Below are 9,967 nucleotides of genomic sequence, written 5' to 3' on the forward strand. Positions count from 1 at the left end.
ATCTATCTGTGTATCTATCTATCATCAATCTTTTATTTACTCATTGCTTCACACTAAACCCTTTCTCTGACTTCCACTCTTTTCCTTGTTCTTTTTTTTTCTTATAGTCAAATTATGAGACAGATTGTCCACACTTACTGGAAACAAATAAGCAACTGGAAATAGTTACTCATCTATTTTCCACTTGATTCCTAAATCCCTACAATCTATTTTCAGCTGCTAACACTTCATGCAACTACTTCTCCAAAAGTTACTCACTCACTATCCCATTATTCCCAAGCCAGCCTGTCATCATCATTCTTGATGCTGCTACAACATTCAAACATTCCATCTCCCCCCAAAAATCTGGCTTACTTGACATAATTCATCTATTCCTCCTCCCAGCTCTGACTGCTCCATCTCAATTTCTCCTCAGGGCTCTTCTTCCCACTCTTCCTTTGATTATCTTCTCAATATAAGTGTTCCCCAAGTTCTCTCATCTGGCCACTGTTCTCCTCTCTATATACAGAGTCCCTCTTTCATATACAAAGGCCCAACTACCCTTTAGATGCTGATGTTCCCATATCTTATATCTAAGTCAAAATTCTCCCCAGAGCTTCAGTTCCATCTGTCTGCTGGGCATCTCCACTGCGATACACTATAGGCATTTCAAGCTCCAAACATCCAAAACTGAATCTGCCTTCTTTTCCTTCAAATATCCTCTTCACAAATCTGTACCTTATGCATAGTTTGTGCAACAAATAGATTTTGAATGAATAGGGAGGACTTTGAACTTGGAATCACTGAGTAACTTATGCAGTGTAATGTCTCCTGATTCTATTCAGATCTCTGAAGCAATATCTTCATTTGAAGAGCTTAAAATAATTCATGGTCATTCATTATCCATCCTTAACAACTTCCCCACCAGCTTTGTTGAGAATACTGCCTCTGAAATATACTTTATGGGATCTCTAGGCTGGAGCCCAAGAACATGGAGATTTCCTCAAGTGGATACAGGAAGTCAGGAGTGGAACAGGAAACACAGCTGCTTTGTTGATTCATGTGTTAGGCAGTGTGTGATGGCTTGTCCACACAGCCCACCATCACTCAGAGCCTTGCTTCTGGAACTCACCAGTAAGATTCATTGGGATATCTTTAGCAAGTGATAGAAAGATCCAATCCATGGATGTACCCCATTAGTTTGTTTAGTCTGTCAGTATTATTTTGATTGTTTAATGCCATTGTCACAGGCTACAAGATGCAAAATAGGTGAAGCAGCTAATAAGTTAAGAAAACTCTGATTAAGTTCCATGAAGATTCAATGAGCATTGTACAGGTTAATTGAATTTTTATAGATTAATTCTCTTTTCTGGATTCTAAGAGGTTGTTCTGTTGCAGAGCCCACTGCCAAACCAGTGATGGGAGAAATTAGAAATCCCAAACTAAATAAATTACCCCTGCTTTTTATCTTGTGGATCATATGCACAAAGCAGCCAACATGAGATGAGTAGGGAAGAAATAATGACTGAATTATAGGATTATATGGTTATATCAATAACAATAAAAGTTAAGTGTCTGACCTTAAATAATCAAACAAACTGAGGACTCTTTGGCTCTAAAACTAGAAGAAATTTTCCACAAGTGAAGCAAAATTCCAGATGTCCTGCGCTTTCCACATCCCCAATAATTCCAATTCCAAGACAGCCCTAGAGAACTAAGTCACACTGGGTTACAGCTGATGCTCCTCTACAGTAACAATCTTCCTTAAATTAGGAAGCATATGTGGAGGGAAATCTGTATTTTTAAGTAATAGACTTTTGTTTTTAAAGAAGATATAGACTTATAGTAAAATTGAGCAGAAAGCATGGAGAGTTACTATACACCTCCTCACTCCCTGTCCCTACACACACACACACACACACACACACACACACCCTTTCCACAATGTTATTACTATTATTAATTCCATCTTGCATCAGTGCAGTATACTTGTTTCAACAGATGAACCAATACTGATAAATTATTATTAAGTAAAGCCCACAGTTTATATTAGAGCTTACTCTGTGTTATACATTCTATGGGTTTTGACAAATGCATAACAGCATGTATCTACCATTATAGTATCGTACATAATAGTTTAACTGTCTTCAGATTCCCGTCTTCCACTTATTTACCCCTTCCTCTCTCTCCCCAGCCTCTGGCAACCACTGAACTTTTTGACTGGATCCATAGTTTTGCATTTTCCAGAATGCCACAAAACTGGAATCATATACTATATAGCCTTTGCTAATACCGAGATTGTCTCATTTCACTTAAGGCTGAGCCAAAATGTTTCATGGCTTGATAGTACATTTCTGTTTAGGTATGTAGAAATATGTATTTTTAACAATAGATCATAAAACCCTCCAGGATCTAGGGAACTTGATCCAGGAGGCTACATCCCTTTCTTTTTCTAATGGGGAAAGACCATGTAGAATTTATTCATTGTGAGAGTACTGGTTTATATACAGCAACCACATCAGGATATGATTGAGAGAATTATTTCTGTATTCTGTAACCTCAGTTGGTGTGTCATTACAAACTCTTTCCAACCAATTATCCCAAACCTGAAGATTTTACCTAATAAATATCTTAAATTTTATTAGGTCTATACCTTCTTTTAAATTCTTCTAAATACAAATCGTTCTGGCCCTCATCATTTCTCCACAAACTATTCCAATATTCTGCTCTCTTTTCTCTCTGCTTTCAGACATGCCCTCCTCCATCTATGTTCTTCATTGTTTCTAGAGACATCTTTCTGATATAGAAATATTTTCTCATGTCACTCTTCTCCTAAAATCATTTGATCACTCTTCACTCCCTTTGCATGACATCCATCATCTGGCTCTTCTTGCCTCCCCAGATTCATCTGTGGCTCTTCCCTGCCTCACTTTGCCCTTTGGCAACACTATTTCTTGTGCAACTGAGGTAGGAGAGAGATAGGTCTTGGGTTAAACTGCTGCAGTCAGTTTCATGTTGACCTTCTGAGATAAAATACCAGTGGGAAGGAAGCACCTTGATTGGATAAAAGCAGAGGCAGCCTCCTGCAGCCTCTACCTTTCTGTGTTCGAGAAGATTTCACAGCCTGACACATGCACAGGAGGGGTCTCAAGTTATCCTCTAGTAACCTTGGCCTCATTATAATATCATTATAATACCATTAGCATTGCAGTTTTGACCCCCCACCCCACTGTGGATTTCACTTATGTGTTCACAGGAAAGATTCAAAATTAAGCCTGGTGGAAGCCCAAATAGGAAATTACAGGTGATGACCTCATAGGGAAGGGAACAGGGAGTCACCCTTATGTAAACCCTGAAAGTTTAACCCCACATTAACAACCTAAGCTACCCCTATAGTGGGCAATTCACTCTGAGAGTTTGCCTGTGTGTTCTCCCACATACACAGTGCTTCTAATGAGCACTGTGCCTGCTTTGCAATCTTGGTCTCTTAGTTGAATTATTTCCTCAGAGAAGCCAAGGACCAAGGTCATTTCATTTGCCAAAAGCATATCATTTTTCCTGAACTCTGTAACTGCTTTATTCTTCCTTCTTTCTAAACTGTCATTCTATGGCCCTTAATCAACTTTATTTGACTTCATTCTTAGTTGAATATTACATGTTACAAGATGCCTTTCCTGAAATATTTTCCCTCCTTCATCTTCAGTCCCAACTGTGTTAAGTCCCCTGTTCTGGATTTCAATAAACGTTGTGTATATCTCTAGTTTTGTACATACCTATTGTAGCTTATAAAGTAATCTATTTCACTATTGGCACACTACACTAGATTGTAAGACTCATGAGGGCAAAGACTCATTCACCATTAGATCCACCACTACTGACTGATATAGAGATTGGTACATAATATAGTCTGTAGATGCTGTTTAAATGAATGAAAGAGTATGTGCTCAAGGCCAGGCTGACTCCTGACTGGTCACTGAGTAGAGCTCTTGTGCTTGAAGTTCTTGCCTCTCTCAGCACCTCAGAAGATGATTACAGTTGACCCAAACTACAGTCCCGTACAGGAGGACCTGGAATGGACTACAGGAACCCTGATAAGGATCAGATGCTATATGTTCCTATTTTCACTGCTAATGTCTTTGAACTCTGTTGCAACGTCTAGAGATTATTTTGCTCAGTGCTCTTAGCTTGGCATAGACAACATTTTCCCACAGCTGCCTTCTCATTTCCCCAGTTTCCCCTTGACTATAATCAGAATATAATGCCTGTGAAGCTGGCCCAACAGGAGACAACTTGAGTCATCCCTCAGTTGGCTCTCTTGGGAGTCAGAGGAGTGAGATTTGGACTTTCTCATTAAATAAGAAGCTTTCCCTTGAACAGGGAATTTATTTGAAAAGACTTAGTGAGATCAAACTCTAACCCACATCTGAGAGAGTTATCATGACAATACACACCTCTCATATTCCCTGTTCCTCTCTGCTCTCCACCTCTGGCTCAGGTTCCTCCTATTCATTTTCTCATGGGCAATGCTGGGCAACAGCAGCTCCTCTTTCTCTGGGAGAGGCTGTCCACTCTTCTCAGTGTCAAACCAGACTGGCTCTGTTCACTCAGGAAACAAAATATCGAACTCCTTTTACCCCTCTGTCACTTGACTGAAGAGTATCTACGGGAATGTGGGAGAGGCAAAGGACAGCTCTGATGTGTTTATCTCATTCCTTTAGTCTTTTCTTTGGAGAGTTTGGGCCATCTTTCTCTTGTCAGGAAATATTAGCTGTCTTCTCAATGAAGAGTGCGGTATTTTGATGAGAGGTCTGTCTAAAAGAACTGCTAACAAATGTGATTATGCAGTTCCTTAGGACAGGAGGATAGTTTTGTTTTGAGATAGCACTCTTTCAAGTCCTATGCAAATTAGACCCATGTTTTCTGGCTGCTGAGAAAAGAAGAGGACTCATTATTTGAGTGTCTATTTGACACCAGGCATAAAGTTCAGTGATTTGCATAAATAGCTAGCATTGCAATTTTCACAACAACCATAATAATAATTTTGCCAACATTTATTGAGCTCTAATTATGTGTCAGGCCTTTTGCTAACAGGTTTACTTAAGCGACCTAATTTCAGCCTCACAACCACACATCATATAGTTACTTTTAAATTATCCTTGCTTTATAGATAAGAATGGAACACAAAGAGAAGTTCCTTTATTAAGTAAGGAAACATACTTAATAAAGCAGGTCTGATAGTTGACTCTATATCAAAACTCTTAGATACCGTGCTACATTGCTTTTTGACCATGTAAGATAGGAATTGTTATTATAGCCCAAGAACACAACGTAAAAGTAGAAGGAAAGCTGGGTTGGAAAGTGAGCTTTGTCTCATCATCAACTCAAGGTCTTTAACCCACAGCATCATGTAATAGAGACTAGAGGTCCTGATCCAGAATGTGGTCTTGACCATATAGGACTTCATGGATGAGATGTAGGAGGGGAAATCACCATATAGTGCTGTTACATGGACACACTGAGACAATCTCTCCAGCTTCCCCCACTCCCCAGGCCACTTCATTTCTTCACAGTAGATGTTACTCCAGAGGAATGAGGAAATTGGCACAACCATCCCAGATTTTATTTGGATGTTCTAAATTTGTTTGAGTCACACAAAAAGAAAATGGATATCAATGCGAGTTGCACTGTGCTGTTTTTACTTACTTCAAGGGATTACACTTCCAGGGCTTCCCTAGGTGAGGTAGGCTACTTACTGTTTCCTGGGGAAGTTATCTGTAATACAAACAGGCTATTCCAGGTGGCCAAATGTGCTTTGATTGTGGATTCATAGACAAAAGGATTAAGTACATCTTACAGAGAAAGGGAGAAGATTTTCCCCCAAAATTGTTCTTTTTATTCCCCCCAAATGGTTCTTTTTTCAACAGATTGCACTATTTTAAGAACTCAAAAAGAAAAGCCCTCTTTTAAGAAACCAATAACTATCTGGTGTGCTTATACACCTCAAAGACTGAGCAATATCAAATTAGGAACCAACTTTGAGTTAACCAGAGTCAGCAGTTATCAGATCTTTATCCACAGTGAAGATATGTAAACAAGACAAAAACATACTCTTTTTAAGATAGCACCGGAACTCATGAATATTTGGGGCAGTGAGGCACACAAAAATGAGTTGCTCACTGAGTGGTAGGTTTTGCTGAATACCAACTGGTCTTATCTGATATCAATATGAATGAACTGTGGAGTAAAACCCTCAATGAGATCTCCAGCTTTGCAGAGAAGTTCAAAACATCTTGAGTATGCAAGTCACATATACAAGGAAAGACTACACCAGGATACTGCACTAAGTGTGTGACCGTGGGGCACATGGGTAACCAAGGAGTATCCACGTGGGCAGGTGTAAAACAGGGCACTTCAGCTTCCTTGTCAGAAGGACTGAGGGAAGAAAATGTGAAGTCATTTTAAAACAAAAACTGAAGTGTATTTAATTGAAAAACTTACATTCTTATGTGACACAAAAAAGTATATCTACACATACATGTATGTATATAAATTCATATACATTGATGTGGATTTGACCTTAATCCTCAGTTTTTGTAACTCTATTTTTTTTTTTTTTTTTTGCGGTACGCGGGCCTCTCACTGCTGTGGCCTCTCCTGTTGCGGAGTACAGGCTCCAGACGTGCAGGCTCAGTGGCCATGGCTCACGGGCCCAGCCGCTCCACAGCATGTGGGATCTTCCCGGACTGGGACATGAACCCGTGTCCCCTGCATCGGCAGGCGGACTCTCAACCACTGCGCCACCAGGGAAGCCCTGTAACTCTATCTTAACTGACCTGTGCATACTCTCTCTTTTATGTTTTATTACATTCTTCACTCTTTTTTTCCCTCAGTCTTAAGTCATTAATTTACTTTATTGATATTATTCTATACAATGAATTGCACTTCTAAGGTTTCAGTATGATAATTTTTCTGAGATCTATCCATGTTGCTATTTATCTATCCATCTATCTATATAGACCAATCTATAGCTAGATAGAAATCTAGAACTTTTTTGTAGTTTATGCATAGCACTTCATACTTCCCAGATAGCACACTTTTGATGGACACTTAAGCTGTTTCAAATTTTTAACTGTTGCAAGCAATGTTATGATGAATATTCTTGCCCATTCACTCATATTTCTGTGTATCTGTGTGAGAAATTGTCTAGGTTCCATATCTAGTATTATACATGTGCATATTTAATTTTTTAATACTTAAATATCATTTTGGAATAGCTGTACTAGTTTACAATTCCTGTTTTCACATCCTCACCAAAACATGATTTTATCTGACTTTAATTTTTGCCAATCAGATGGGTAGAAGGTGGTGTGTAATTGTTGTTTTAATTTGCATTTATCTGATAACTACTGAGACTGGGCATCTCTTTACATGAACATTAGCAATTTGGGGTGTTGTCTTTTGTTCATGGCTTATTCATACTTTGCACAGGTACCTATTGAGATTACTCTCTTTCCCTGACTTGCAGATATCCTATATGTTTATTAGTTGTATATATTAATTACTATTAATTCTTTATTCATTATATATATGAACATTTATTCTCTCACAATATAACTATTTGCAACCTAATTTTGACATATTCAAATCCATAAAATGTTTCCTTTTATGGTTTTTGGTTTTGGTGTCTTAGGAAGTCTTTTCCCTTTCTTATCCTATATTTTCAAATAGTTTTCTAGTTTCACTCAAGTTTTCATTTTTAACCTATATGGAAATTATTTTGGCTTACTATTTGGAGTATAATCTGGTTTTTCTTTTCTCCATACTGCAAACAAACTTCCCCATATCATTTATCAAAAAAATCCCCTCCTTAATGCTTCATGTTGTCTCCATTAACAAATGGGGAGTTTCATGTATATGGGTATATTTCTGGACTTTCCACAAAGTTCCTGACCCTTGTTCCTGACCCATTTCTACACTGTTTTAATTGCCTTGGCTTTGTAATATGGTGTAGTGTATCGTGGTGTTCATTCTTTTGAGAATTTTTCTTTCTCTTCTTCAACCTTTATTTTTTCCATGTCCATTTTATAACCAGATTGTCTAATTTCACCTCAACATCTGCTCAAATTTCAAGTGGAGTTGCATTATATTTCTGTATTAACTTAGGGAAAATTGACATCTTTACAATATTAAATACTCTTTCTCACAGATCTGGTGTATCTCTCCATTATTTCTGCTTCTTTGTGCGTTGTAATAATATTTTATAATTTTATTCATAAAATCTGTACATTTTTATTGGTTGATTCCTATATACTGTACATTTTTATTGTTGTAAATACTATATTCTTTATCAATTACATTTTCTAATCAGTAGTTGCCAGTATAAGAATTATTATTGATTTGTATATATTGGTCTTTTATCAAACAGTCTTTTACTTAACATACCTAATAGTCTGTTGATCCTCTTGAGTTTCCCATATGAGGATTATAGTGTATCTAAATCACAAGAGTTTTGTCTCTTCCTTTCAAATACTGTGTGTCAAATTTAGGAGGTCATACTGTACTGGTCAGAATTTTCAACATTACGCTAAAGAGCAATGGTGATAAAATGGTTGCATTCTTGCTAACCGTAAGGAAATGTCTCTAAGTTTCCTTCTTGATGCTTGCTACTGGTTTTTTTTTAATGCCCTTGATGGTTTAGTAAGTTTACTTTTAAGTTTTTCTGAGAGTTTTTATTTTTAAATCACAAGCAAGTGATGAATTATATCAAGTGCTTTTTCTACAGATGTTTAAACTATCCTTGCAATTATGCCATAAATGCAAATTATTACATAACATAAGATTATTCACAACTTAGTAAGGAAATACTGTCCTTGCTCATGTAGTTACTGGGTATTGTTGGTCATATGGGAAATAAAAGCTGAGGAGAATAATTTAAAGAAGCTTAGATGGAATTGACTTTTTTAAGAGAAAGAATTTTTTTTTTCCTTTAAAGGGATAAATCAATACAGAAAGTGAGAAATTGAGATAGTGAAGGCCAACTTAGCCCAGATCCAAAGGAGAGCTTGAAGGAACATTAGAGAAAGAGGAAGAGAGACTGGGGGCAGCTATACTGCAATGAGTGAAACTTTGAGAAAAGTATTTTTAGAAAGATTGGCTGAATGTTACAAGTGTCTTTTTCTGAGTAACTGAGAAATATTAATTGTTCATGATTTCCTTCTGGTTCTTACACTTGTGTGTTTCTTTAGAATGGCTATCTGTGCTAAGACTGGGCCACAAGGTGGCTCAGCTTTATGTAACTCATACCTCAGCTTGGAAATTTTCAATTTTCATACCTGTGGAATTTGGGGATTAAAGCAGACAGAGGAATTATAACTTGGATATGTGGATTAACTGAAGAAGCACTGTAGTAGGGGTTCTAGTCATCAACTACTTATGTATGATTTAGTCCAATTACCTTAATGCAGCTGTAAAATGAAGTGATTAGTTTAAATGATTTCTAAGGACTTGTTTGGAGCTGAAGTTCTATTATCATCTCTCACTAGTCTTCAGAAGGTGAAATATTGACACAGGATGCAGACTCACTGTACTCTAAAGATAGAGTCTGTACCAGCTGGCTATTAGTCATTAGGAAGTCAGCAAACTTCTCTCACATTCCTAACCTCCAATTCAGAGTCAATCACTTTTATCTTCACGATCTTTTTGCCCTACAGTTGCTACAAACCCCCATTCAGTGCTCACCCTATAAGTCTGCCCACCTAGACTCCTGTTGTGGACATTATACCATCCTTCCTCCAGCAAACCTGGTCTATTAGCTGTCTCATTTGCAGAAGCAGTCTTCAGCCCCTTGGCATGCGGAATAAATCTGGTAAGTCTTTTCCCACAGAAGCATTTACACCTGAAATATATTCATGTATTATTTCCCAAGGGCAGTGTTATTTTAACCATACATAAGGTTTTAAGCAAAATGTAAAACTTCAGTCAATGGAAA

The sequence above is a fragment of the Hyperoodon ampullatus genome (assembly GCF_949752795.1).
Source record: "Hyperoodon ampullatus genome assembly, chromosome: 15".
Taxonomy (NCBI): Eukaryota; Metazoa; Chordata; class Mammalia; order Artiodactyla; family Ziphiidae; genus Hyperoodon; species Hyperoodon ampullatus.